Source organism: Carya illinoinensis, chromosome 4, assembly GCF_018687715.1.
Source record: "Carya illinoinensis cultivar Pawnee chromosome 4, C.illinoinensisPawnee_v1, whole genome shotgun sequence".
In the NCBI taxonomy this organism is placed as follows: Eukaryota; Viridiplantae; Streptophyta; class Magnoliopsida; order Fagales; family Juglandaceae; genus Carya; species Carya illinoinensis.
Genome location: NC_056755.1, coordinates 19481804 through 19493134, shown reverse-complemented (window position 1 = coordinate 19493134; position 11331 = coordinate 19481804).

Genomic DNA, 11331 nt, shown 5'->3' with positions numbered 1-11331 from the left:
AAATTTTTTTTAGATTATTGAAAACAAAAAGAAAATTTATATTATAATGATAAAATAGAAAATACTTAGAACATTCATTCTTTCCCAAAAAAAAAAAAAAAAGTGAGAATATAATTTAAAACATTTTTTTGTGAATCAATGGAAAATTAGCACAAATCTATTTTAATTTTTTTTACATCCGCCAAGCATCCTTATTAGAAGAAAAATTGATTAAAAAAATCCCACAATTATTTTGTTCAACTCATTTTTTTTTTTTTTTTGGCAACAAAGGAATGTTGTCAGTGTTTTCATAATTATTGTTATAATAAGTCTTTTTATTGCCAAAAAATTGTAACCAATATGCCAATTAATTTCTAGATTCTATTTTCCTAAATGACAACGAATTTCTTAAACCACTTGTCAGTTCGAAATGGAAACAGTTGTCGAGTTTTTGTGAAATCAATTGCATCTGTCGTTTTTTATCCAAGTGTTTTTGAAAGGTTTTTATTTCCTCCAATTGTTTAATCTTTTATTACATTAGAGTGAAAAAGTTTAAAGTTAGTTCTGTACATAAATTGTTTTCCACAAGCCTCACTGTAAAGTTAACCAATGCTGAATTCATATTTGGAACGTCATCTTATATATGTTAAATCTTATCAACAATAAAAACCTGATTTCGGAAGGAAGAGAGCTTCGTTGAGAGTGACGTCCAAAAATTGTAGAAAAGAACTGTGAAAAATAGAATAGAAAATACTGTTAAGGCAAAAATCAAACGGATTAGAACGAAATGATGAAAAGACGAAAAAAAGGAGCCTGGAGGATAGGAAGAAGGGAAAGAGTTTAGGGGGAGAGCAGCTTCGGGGTATGAGATCGAAGACGAAGGAAGAGAACCATAAGCAAATAAAAAAATACTTGCACTGACACACAAAAGATAGAAGAAATAAGAAAATAAAAAATAGAAAAGTAAAACACAAATAGGATATGAACAGTAAAATAAATAAAATACAAAAGACACGTCAGTCGTGTAGGGAGAAGGTAAAAGAAAACTATAATAATATAATAAAAAATGTTAGGAGTCATCGACTTATGAGTCGATTGGTTCTTGATAAATGTTTTTTTTTTATTTAATAATTAAGTAAATATTTTTTTAATAATATTGTTATATTTTTAATATTTAAAAATATAAAAAAATGAATAAAAAATAAAAAAGTAAAGAAAATAGAAAATTAAAACAAAAATGTCGCATCGACAAATAAATAAAATTTTATGGAAAATGCTAGATCCTCCGCTGGGGGATCCCGCTGGGAGATACCGCTCCCAGTTTTTTTTTTCTTTTTTCTTAATGATTAAGTAAAAATTGTTTAATATTATTGTGAATTTTTTATATTTTTTTAAATATTTAAAAACATTAAAAAAATGATGTGAAAAAAAACACAAAAATAGAAAAAAAAAATTTGGCCTAGCGGGAGCTCCTAGTGGTGACCCTAGCACTATCCAAATTTTATATAGAAGATGAAAAGAGAGACGCATGAACCCAAGCAGTACTGACAAAAGCACTCGACGCCGAGGTAGACACAAAACTACTCGCAGAAGCAAAACCATCCCCTTCCCCATAACAAAAATTGACGCACTAACACAAACCAACTGACCCGCTAAGGGCATCCTCATTGGCATGGCCAAATAAGGTGTTTGGTCAAATTTTACATAATTTGGTCTAAAAACTTATCATATTGAATTTGACAAATTCAAAATATTATAGACTTTTGCTACAGTGAGTGGTCAAATATGAAAGATCATTTTCATTCGCCAAATAATCAAATATTGTTTTCTCACTCCAACCGACCAAGCGGGATATGGGAACCTACTAGATGTGGTAAGAAATATTTTGTGATACCCTGTTTTTACGTGTATTTTCACTGAAAGAGTGTTTTTAATTTAATTAATATATTAGCTCTTTTATTTTAAATTATTATATTTTAAACTGGTTTTATTTTATTTGATGTGGTATTTAATTTATTTTAATCATTTTATAGTTTTTAAAATCGTTTTCGTCGGGTCAGTTTTTGGATTCCGGAAGTGAGGATTGGACCTTATTTCTTTCCCTCATATTTTCTTTTTCCCTTTTTTCTTTTTTCCTTTTTTCTTTTTCTTTTTCTTTTTCTTTCCTTTTCTTTCTTTTTTCTTCTTCTTTTCTTCCCGGTTTTCCCCTCCCGCTCGTACTAACTCTCTCTCTCCTCTCCCCTTACGTTTAGCTTAGCCGCCCAGTACCACCGCCGTCGGCCGGTGTGGCCGACACCACCTCCACCAAAAAACTCCCCTCCGGCCGGTGAACACCCCACCAAAAATCACCTCCATCCAAGCCGCCGATCACCACCTACAGCCCCTTCTTTCCGCACGGTTTTGAGCCGTTTTTGGCGCCGTTGTTCCACCTCCGGCCACTACCTCTTCACAGCTTCTTCCCTTACCTCTTGCCGTCCTAACCCACCAATTTTCAGCCCCGATCCGTTACCGGAGCAACTCCCACGAGCTCAACTCCGATCAGCCCCTTTTGGGGCTTCCACCGCCACCCACGGCCAAAACAAAGCTAACTTCCTTTAACTTCATAAATATCTCTAGACCATTCCCTATCAATCTCGTTCAAAAGTGGGTAATTTACTACTTAAGGCCACAATGTAAAATACACTGTTACGTTGCTTTTCTTCCGCAGTTTGCAACGTCGTAAGCTTTCAAAAAATACCTTATAGCACTGTAAGTATTTTCCAAACTCTACTTTTAGATTTAAATATATTTTGCTTTTACAAGAAATTATTGGATTGGTTAGTTGATTCCGAACTGAGTCCGAGGAGTTCGGGAGTCAGATGGATTGAGGACGGAGTTGTTTGGTTGATGTTGATATTTGTTTGAGATATTTGTGCCTTGATGTTTGCATTGTATAGTGCACGCATGTTCATCTTTAAAAGGGAAAACCGGGTTTTCGTGTAGTTGCATGCATGTACATGTGTTTGTAAAATGAAAACTGGGCTTGTAAGCGAGAAATGATTTATAGTATATGTGATCAGTTGGACTAACTGGTTTGAGTCAGTGGCACGTGTAGGGATGGTGCTAAGTAGGGACGGTAATAGAATCTCGCCTGTGATTCCCGCCTACGGTGCACGCGTAGGGATGGTGGTAAGCAGGAACGGTGGTAGAATCCCGCCTGTGATTCTTGCCTACGGTGCACACGTAGGGACAGTGGCGAGCAGGGACGGTGGTAGAGTTCCGCCTATAATTCCCGCCTACAGTGCTCTGACGGTCTGGTTTTTGGGCCATTATCGGGGATAATGGCGAGGATATGTTTAAAGGATATGTTTTAAGCCAAAATGAGATTTTGGTGTGCGTGGAAAAATGTGATTTTATGGAATATGTGCATTTGCATTCTTTTATGCATATTGTTTGAGTTTTAATGTGTTTTTATCTTGTGGCATTTGGATCTTTACTTACCTGCGGCACCATTTTTAGTACCGTAGATTTTGGTGCAGAGATTGAGGAGGAGGAGGAGGAGGAGGCTGAGCCCGAGGAGGCGGCTCTACCGGGATACTGAGTTGGAGTTATACTTTGTAGTTTGGTTTGAAACTATATTTGTGATTTTGTAATATTTTATTATGTATATTTTGAACAGTTTTGTATTAAACATAGAAAAATTTTGGTACTTAGTTATATGTCTTTGCTATCCGCTGCATGTTTCTTTTTGCACACTTGTTATTTGTTCACACACTTGGCACTTGGCGACAGGGTGGTGACCCGTGATGTCATCATCCGGACGTCTCGATTTTCCCGTATCCGTAAGTGGGATTTGGGGGCGTCACATATTTAGTCCCTCCATTTTGGTACCAAACTCCCTTTCTCCTCTCTTTTTCTCTTTGTCTCTCTTGATTCGCATAGATGGTTCCCCTCCACGACCCACGGATGCACCCGTCCACTCCCACGGTTGCGCATGTCCATTCCCATGGCTGTGCCCCTCCACTCTCTCTCTCTCTCTTTCACTCCCACTCCCGATCTCTAAGTTTTCTGAATTTTTTTTTTTTTTTAGTCTCTTGGTTTTTCTTGGATTCATGTCTATCGATTTCTCAGTTCTTACACTACCTATTGTCTATCGATTTCTAGGTTGTTACTATATTGAGACACGGATGTAGAAGTGGGATTGACAGGTAGGGTTTCTGATTTTGGGATTAGCAGTTAGGGTTTGCTTGATTTCCTCTGTTTTTCGATGATTGGATTTGAATTGAAAAATGGTTGCCCTCTCTCTTTCTAATAAGATTTGATGCTAAGTTTGGTTTAGATGTGGGATAACTGGGTTTAAGAGCACAAATCACAGTCACCTACCCTATATTATTAGTACATCCCTTTATTGTTTTGCCTTTAAGATGAGGAAACTAAAAATCAAGTATTTCAAGAATTTATAAAAGAAAAAGAATAAAGAAAAAGAAAACAAAAAGATATACTTTTAACATGTCGAAGAATCCTAGAACTAGAAATTGTAACAGGTGAAAGCATTAGAAAGAAACAAAATTTTAGTTGCTTGGCTGGGTAAAGATTTAACATTTCATAAGTAAAAAAAGAGAGGAAAATGCACTTTCACACTTGAACAAACAGGTTTTTACACTTTCAACCTAATTAACGAAAATTGACACGTCTACTCTCAAACTACCAAAAAGTTATAAGGTGCACCCATCTATTAAGAGTTGACCGATATGTCATATGTTTGCAACTTTAGCTACTTACAGATAATAAAGAACTTGAGGGTGTAATGCATTAGTTGTGGTAGTTTAGAGGTGTACAGTCACCCTTGTATATGTCTTGTATACTTGGCTATCAATAGAATTCTTGTTACATATAAATATATAAATATATATATCTACCTTTGGAAGAAATTATTTTGTTTTTGCAAGTGTTGATTGTTAATAGTCAACCTTTCTTTTTTTAAAGTGTTGTGTGTGTAGAGTCAGAACTTGTTTAAACAAAATAGTTAATAGTCAACCTATTTCTTTTAGTCATTTTGGCTTACTGTTTTGACTGTCTCTCCTGCTTACTTGCTGACTGTTGACTTTATTACTTGCTAACTGTTTTATGAAGGATGGATTCACACTTATTGGACGATCCATTTTTTACCACACTATTGCAAAGTGGTGGAGAAGGTATTAATAACCCCCCCATAGCTTGTGTCTTGCATGATAATGTTGAGGCTGAGGTTGAAGTGATACAACCCAAAGGGCAAGTAAGGGCACGAGCTAAACTATCTTAACGAGGTGTGTCCTTCACCGTGAAGGAAGACAATCTCCTTGTATCAGGGTGACTCAACATTAGTATAGATGCTATTAGGGGGACAAATCAAAAGTCCACCCAATTGTGGATAAGAATCCATGATTACTTCAATACTTATAAAAAATTGAATTGGCCTAAACGTTCTGTGGGGTCATTGACTAATTGATGGTCAACTATCCAAAAAGCCACAAACAAGTTTGTGGTTACTTGGCCTAAGTCGAATCAATGCATCCAAACGGTATCAATGAATAAGATAAGGTATATTTCTAATTATCATAAATTTGGATTGTAATATGTACTAATATTTTTATGATTGGTGTTTAGATTGAAAAGGCAAAGGTATTGTACTGATTGAAACAAAAAAGCAATTATAATTTGGATCATTGTTGGAACTTATTGAGGCACCAACCAAAGTGGCAAGTGCATATGAATAGTTTGCCAAAAAAGAGAAAGACAAACTACTTTACCGTTCCAGCTGCCAATGCCATAGATGTAGAGGAAAATGAGAGCATGTCTACCAATTTGGAGAGGCCAGTAGGCAAGAAATCTGAAAAAGAAAGGGAAATGAAAAGGAAACATGAAGAATCTTCACCTAGTCAATTTGATGAAAAGTTAAGTAATATGGAAAGTAATAGGAGGATAACGATGATTGAGTGACGAGAGGCGGCAAGCTGAGCTAATAGGGACAGGGCTGAGATAATCTCACTTAAGAAGAAGAAGATGGAGATGGAAATCATGATGTTGAATATTGATAACATGAATGCAATGCAGCGAGAATACTTCAATTCAATTCAAATTGAAATCCTAGAGAAACATAAGAATGAATTCAATGAAATGTAGTAGCTGGAGGAGGGAGAAGTGCACTTATGAGTTGCTGTTTTGCACACCTGGTAATATATTGTTCATTGTAAAAATATTTGGTAGTTGCTATTTTTGGTTAATAAACTGAAGAGTTGATAGTTTTGCACACTTGGAAATCTTAATAGTTGCTGTTTTTGGTAAATTCCTAAGATTAATATTGCTTAATTTTGTGTTTTGCAGTAGGTGCTGATTTTTTGATGGAAGACTATTTTTTGTATGGAAGACTATTTTTTGGAACTTCATGACAGATTGGAACTTCATGACTGATTTTTTGGATGTATTTGGTGACACTTGTAACTACTGTTATGTGTAATCTAGGGGTATCTTTTTGTGCTGCTGTACATGATAACTAAGTGCAGATTTATGTATTTCCTTTAGGTGTTTATGTAGGTGTTTTTTGTAATTAAGATGGTGTTGGAAGTGTAGATTTCCTCTAGGTGTTTATGTAGGTTTTTTGTAATTAAGATAGTATTGGAAGTGCAGATTTCCTCTTGGCGTTTATGTAGGTGTTTTGCAATTAAGGTGCTTTCTTGATCTTGATTTATGTAAGTGCATATTTTTATTTTATTTTTACATGAATTCTCATATGTTGCTAAATATTTGGTTAAGATATTTAGTAATTAAGAAATTTCGATAGAATTTTATTAGGATTAAATGACTTTTGAAAATGTGTTTTTATAATATTGATTTAATTATAATATAATTATTAATAATATTAAATTGGTAGAATTATAAAATGTGATAAAAATATTTTTTTAAAAAAATATTAATTTAATAATATTTTATTATCATATAGAGAATGAATGACTAATCCAATGTGGGGATTGAATTTAGATGGAATAGTTAAATGTAAAAAAATATTGATATTGGCTTAATTTGAAGATAAATTTGGCCAAGCCAGCTCTAAGAACACTCTTAATAGATTATTTATCTTATCCTTTAAAATACATGATTAAAATTTATTGTTTTTATTTTACATACTAATATTTACAATATACTATACATCAATTTATCTATTTTTACTTTATATCTTTTAAATACTATACATTTTAATATTTTGTGAGACAAAAAATACAAAGAGAGAGAGAGAGAGAGAAATTATTGTGAGAGGCAAAGTACAAGAAGAGAAAAAATAAATAAAATAATGTTTACACTTGTGTATAGTCTCTTCTACATGTAGAGGCAACATGTTGAATGCACTTTTAAGCTATTTTCTTTCAAATTTTACATAAAAATGAGTTTTACAAACTTACTCTAACACAAACCTAGAAAGAAAAGAATATTTAAAAAAAATAAAGAAAGAAAGAAAGGGGAAGGGAAAACTCAAAAGACATGTATATCCCTAAAATACATGGAAATACACTGCACTCACTTCAATAACATAAGGGTAAAACTGACAGGACAAAAAAAAAAAATGGATAAAATAAGTGGATGTACATATTGACAAACGTACCTGATACACACTTACATGGTATACATGTATTTATTTTTATTAATTTATTTATAAATATGCATATATATATATAGCTATTCCAAAATAGTATATCGGAATACACTGATATTAAAATGTTCGATTTCAATACTTACACCGGAATGAACCCCAAATAGAATTTAAAACATTGATACACACCTAATTTTGATAGGGACTAAGATATAGATATGTATTTATTCAAAGAAAAAAAAGACGTAGTTATGAATTCAAAAATTTGGCTAAAATATATATTTTTTATAAGTAAGAAATTAGGCAAAAATATATGTAAATTTATATTATAATTATAAAATTAAACTATGATACTGATATGTGTAGCTGAAACAAATGTAAATAAAGTTCATACCTCATTCTCTATATGTGTAAAGTCACAAAAGGAAAGCTTGCACAAGATCACACGTGCCTGCGAGAAAGAATTTAAAGAACGGAACCCAAAAAGAGGAAACTTCATGACAACCGTTTACTCTAGGCTATTGCAACTATTTCATCCAAGTTTGTTTATTAGGTGTGCTTCTTAGTGTAAATTATATATACATATATATTTAAATATTTTTTAAGCCTTTTTAAATTTTTTTTAAAAAAATAATACACTAATAGTCACTTCTTTAATTATTAAATAAAAAAATTAAAAAAAATACATAAGCAGTTAAATTAGGTGACATAATATCATTTTTCTTACTTTATACTTCTCCTCTCCAAGTTGCATACGGAAAGAAAATTTTGCTATCTTTTCTTAATTTTTCAAAGTGTACACATTAGAGTAGGTACACATAACTTATTTTCAATTAACATGGATAACATGACATGCCATTGATACGGTATACCTAGAGAATGGTAGGAATACACTGTCTGTAACATTTCGCTTAATTAACCTTTAAACGCCTTTTGTGATGACCCGCTTTTGCGTGTATTTTCACTGAAGGGTTGTTTTTATTTTAATTAATATATTAGTTTGTTTATTTTAAATTATTGCGTTTTAAATTTAGTTTTTATTTGTTGGATGTTGTGTTTTATTTATTTATTTACTTATTTGTTTTACGGTTTTTAATCTCTTTCTCGGCGGTTTTGTTTTGTTGTCCAGAGTGAAGATTGGACCTCATTTCTTCTTACGTCTCTTTTTTTCCTTTTTCCTTTTTTCCTTTTTCTTCTTTCTTTTTCTTTTTCTTTTTTTTTTCTTTCTTTTTCTTTTTCTTCTCTCTCTCTCTCTCTCTCTCTCTCTCTCTCTCTCTCTCTCTCTCTCTCTCTCTCTCTCTCTCTCTCTCTCTCTCTCTCTCTCTCTCTCCCACGCCGGAAGTACCCCTAGCCCCGACCCACCACCGTCCGGCCACCGTGGGCAGCACCACCCCCACCGGTCGAAGCCCCTCCCTCTGGCGCACCACCCCATCGAATCCCAGCCCCATCCGGCCAGCCGTTTGGCCGGAAAACGCCCAAGAAGCCCCACGGATTTTGCCCCAATCCGCCGCCGTTGCTCCACCTCCGGCCACCACTTCTTCACCAATTCATCACCGGTTCCTTGCCGTCCTAACCCACCCATTTCCGGCTCCTAATAGCCATCGGAATAGCTCCCACGAGCTAGCTTTCCATTTTGGGAAATCCGGCCTCCCTCCACCGTTTTCGCCGCCACTCACGGCCAACCACCACTTCCAATAGCTTCATAATCATCCTTAGACCATTCCCTATCAATCCCAAGCCTTGATTTGTCCCCGTTCAAAAGTGGGTATTTTACAACACACGGCCACAGTGAATTTTCACTGTTACATTGCTTTTTCTCCGCTATTTGCAACGCCGCAAGCTTTCCAAAAATACCATATAGCGCTGTAAGTATTTTCCAAACCCTATTTTCATATTTAAATATATTTTGCTCATTCAATATTTATCTGCTGGTTGGTTGATTCCGGAATGAGTCCGAGGAGTTCGGGGGTCGGATGGATGGAGGACGGAGTTGCTTGTTTTATTGATATATGTTGGTTGATTATTTTTGTGCATTGATATTGCATTTATATGGTGCATGCACGTGAGTTTTTATTTAATTGAGAAAAGCCTGTTTTATTGGCGTAAGTGGACTTTCGGGTGCGTGTGTATCACGACCCCAAGCCGGGATGGGGTATTATCTCGGTGGAGCTCATCTGGTCACTCGGGAGCAGAATAAACTGAGTGACGTCCCCTGGGTTGTCGCTGGGCGACGACGGGAGCGGGGGCTAGAGGATGCTTGGCTACGAACGCGCGGGGCGCGAAACTGGGTATCGCTCTACGCACCGACTCCGTGGCCCTTCGCTGGTGAGGGCTAGAGGATGCTTGGCTACGAAAGCGCGGGGCGCGGAACTGGGCATCGCTCGTTAGGTGTCACATGCGTGGTCGTAACCTGCGGTGTGGCACTGGAGGCAGGGTGTGCGGATGACCCCTAGGGGAGGTTATGGTGCATACGGATTAATTGGATAATGGTTTGAGATGGATATGGGCCAAATGTGACTTTTGGCGTAATATTTGGAAATGATATGATTTTGGGCCAAATGAGATTTTTGGCGTGCGTGGAAAAAATATGTTTTTATGGGTTTGCGCATTGGTATCACTTCATGCATATTGTTTGAGTTCTATATGCTTTTATCTGGTGGTGTTTGGATTTTACTTACCTGCAGTACCATTTTTGGTTCCGTAGATTTTGGTGCAGGATTCGAGGAGGAGGAGGAGGCTGAGCCTGAGGATGCGGCTCCGCTGGAGTTTTGAGTCGAAGTTATGCTTTATAGTTTGGTTTAAAACTATATTTGTGTTTTTGTAATATTTTATTTATGTATGTTTTAAACAGTTTGTTTTATGCTAAGAAAAATTCTGGTACTTAGTTGTGACTTTCGTTATCCGCTGTGTGTTTTTTCGTGCACATATGTTGCTTTTGCACACACTTGGCACTCTTCGATAGGGTGGTGACCCGGGTTGTCACCATCCGGACGTCTCGATTTCCCCGTGTCCCTGCATGGGGATTTGGAGGCATCACAGGTGGTATCAGAGCGGTTTGGCTCTGGGTAAAACCACATGTCCCGTAGGTAGTACCAGAATATTTTTTTTTAGGTTGTGTTTTAAAAATTATGTTAAGTACAGTTATTTAATTTGTTTTATTTGTTTGAGCTTGTTTGTTTGTTTTTATTTATTTAGTTATGTTTTTGCAAGTTGGTTTCTTTTGTTTTCTGTGATGTGGTGTTGGTCTTTGGTTCTGTTTTTGTTTGTTGTTGGTTTTATTTGTTTTATTTTTTGAAAGGGGGTCAAAGGTTGTGGTGGCAGGGAATGGGGAGACCAAGGAAATCTACTCAGGAGCCACGAGACAATACCTCAAGAGATGACTCCATAGCCGAAGCAATACGGCAGATGACGGAGTTTATGCAGCAGAATATTAGGCCACAATAGACAGGGCTTTGACCACAACCAGGAGGTCCTTGGCCACATCAGGAAGGGCCTTGGATGTACCCAGGATGGTCCAGTAGCATGGTGCAAGCCGGATGCACCTATGAGCGCTTCCTGGCACATAGAACTCCACACTTAACTGGAGAAGAGGATCCACTTCAAGCTGGAAAATGGATCAAAGACCTGGAAAGAACATTTGAGGTGTGTGGTTGCACCGAGGTGCAACAGGTACTCTACACCAGCTATTTGTTGCAAGGCACCGCGTCTGATTGGTGGGATACCAAGAGGGTGATGCTGGAATCAAAATT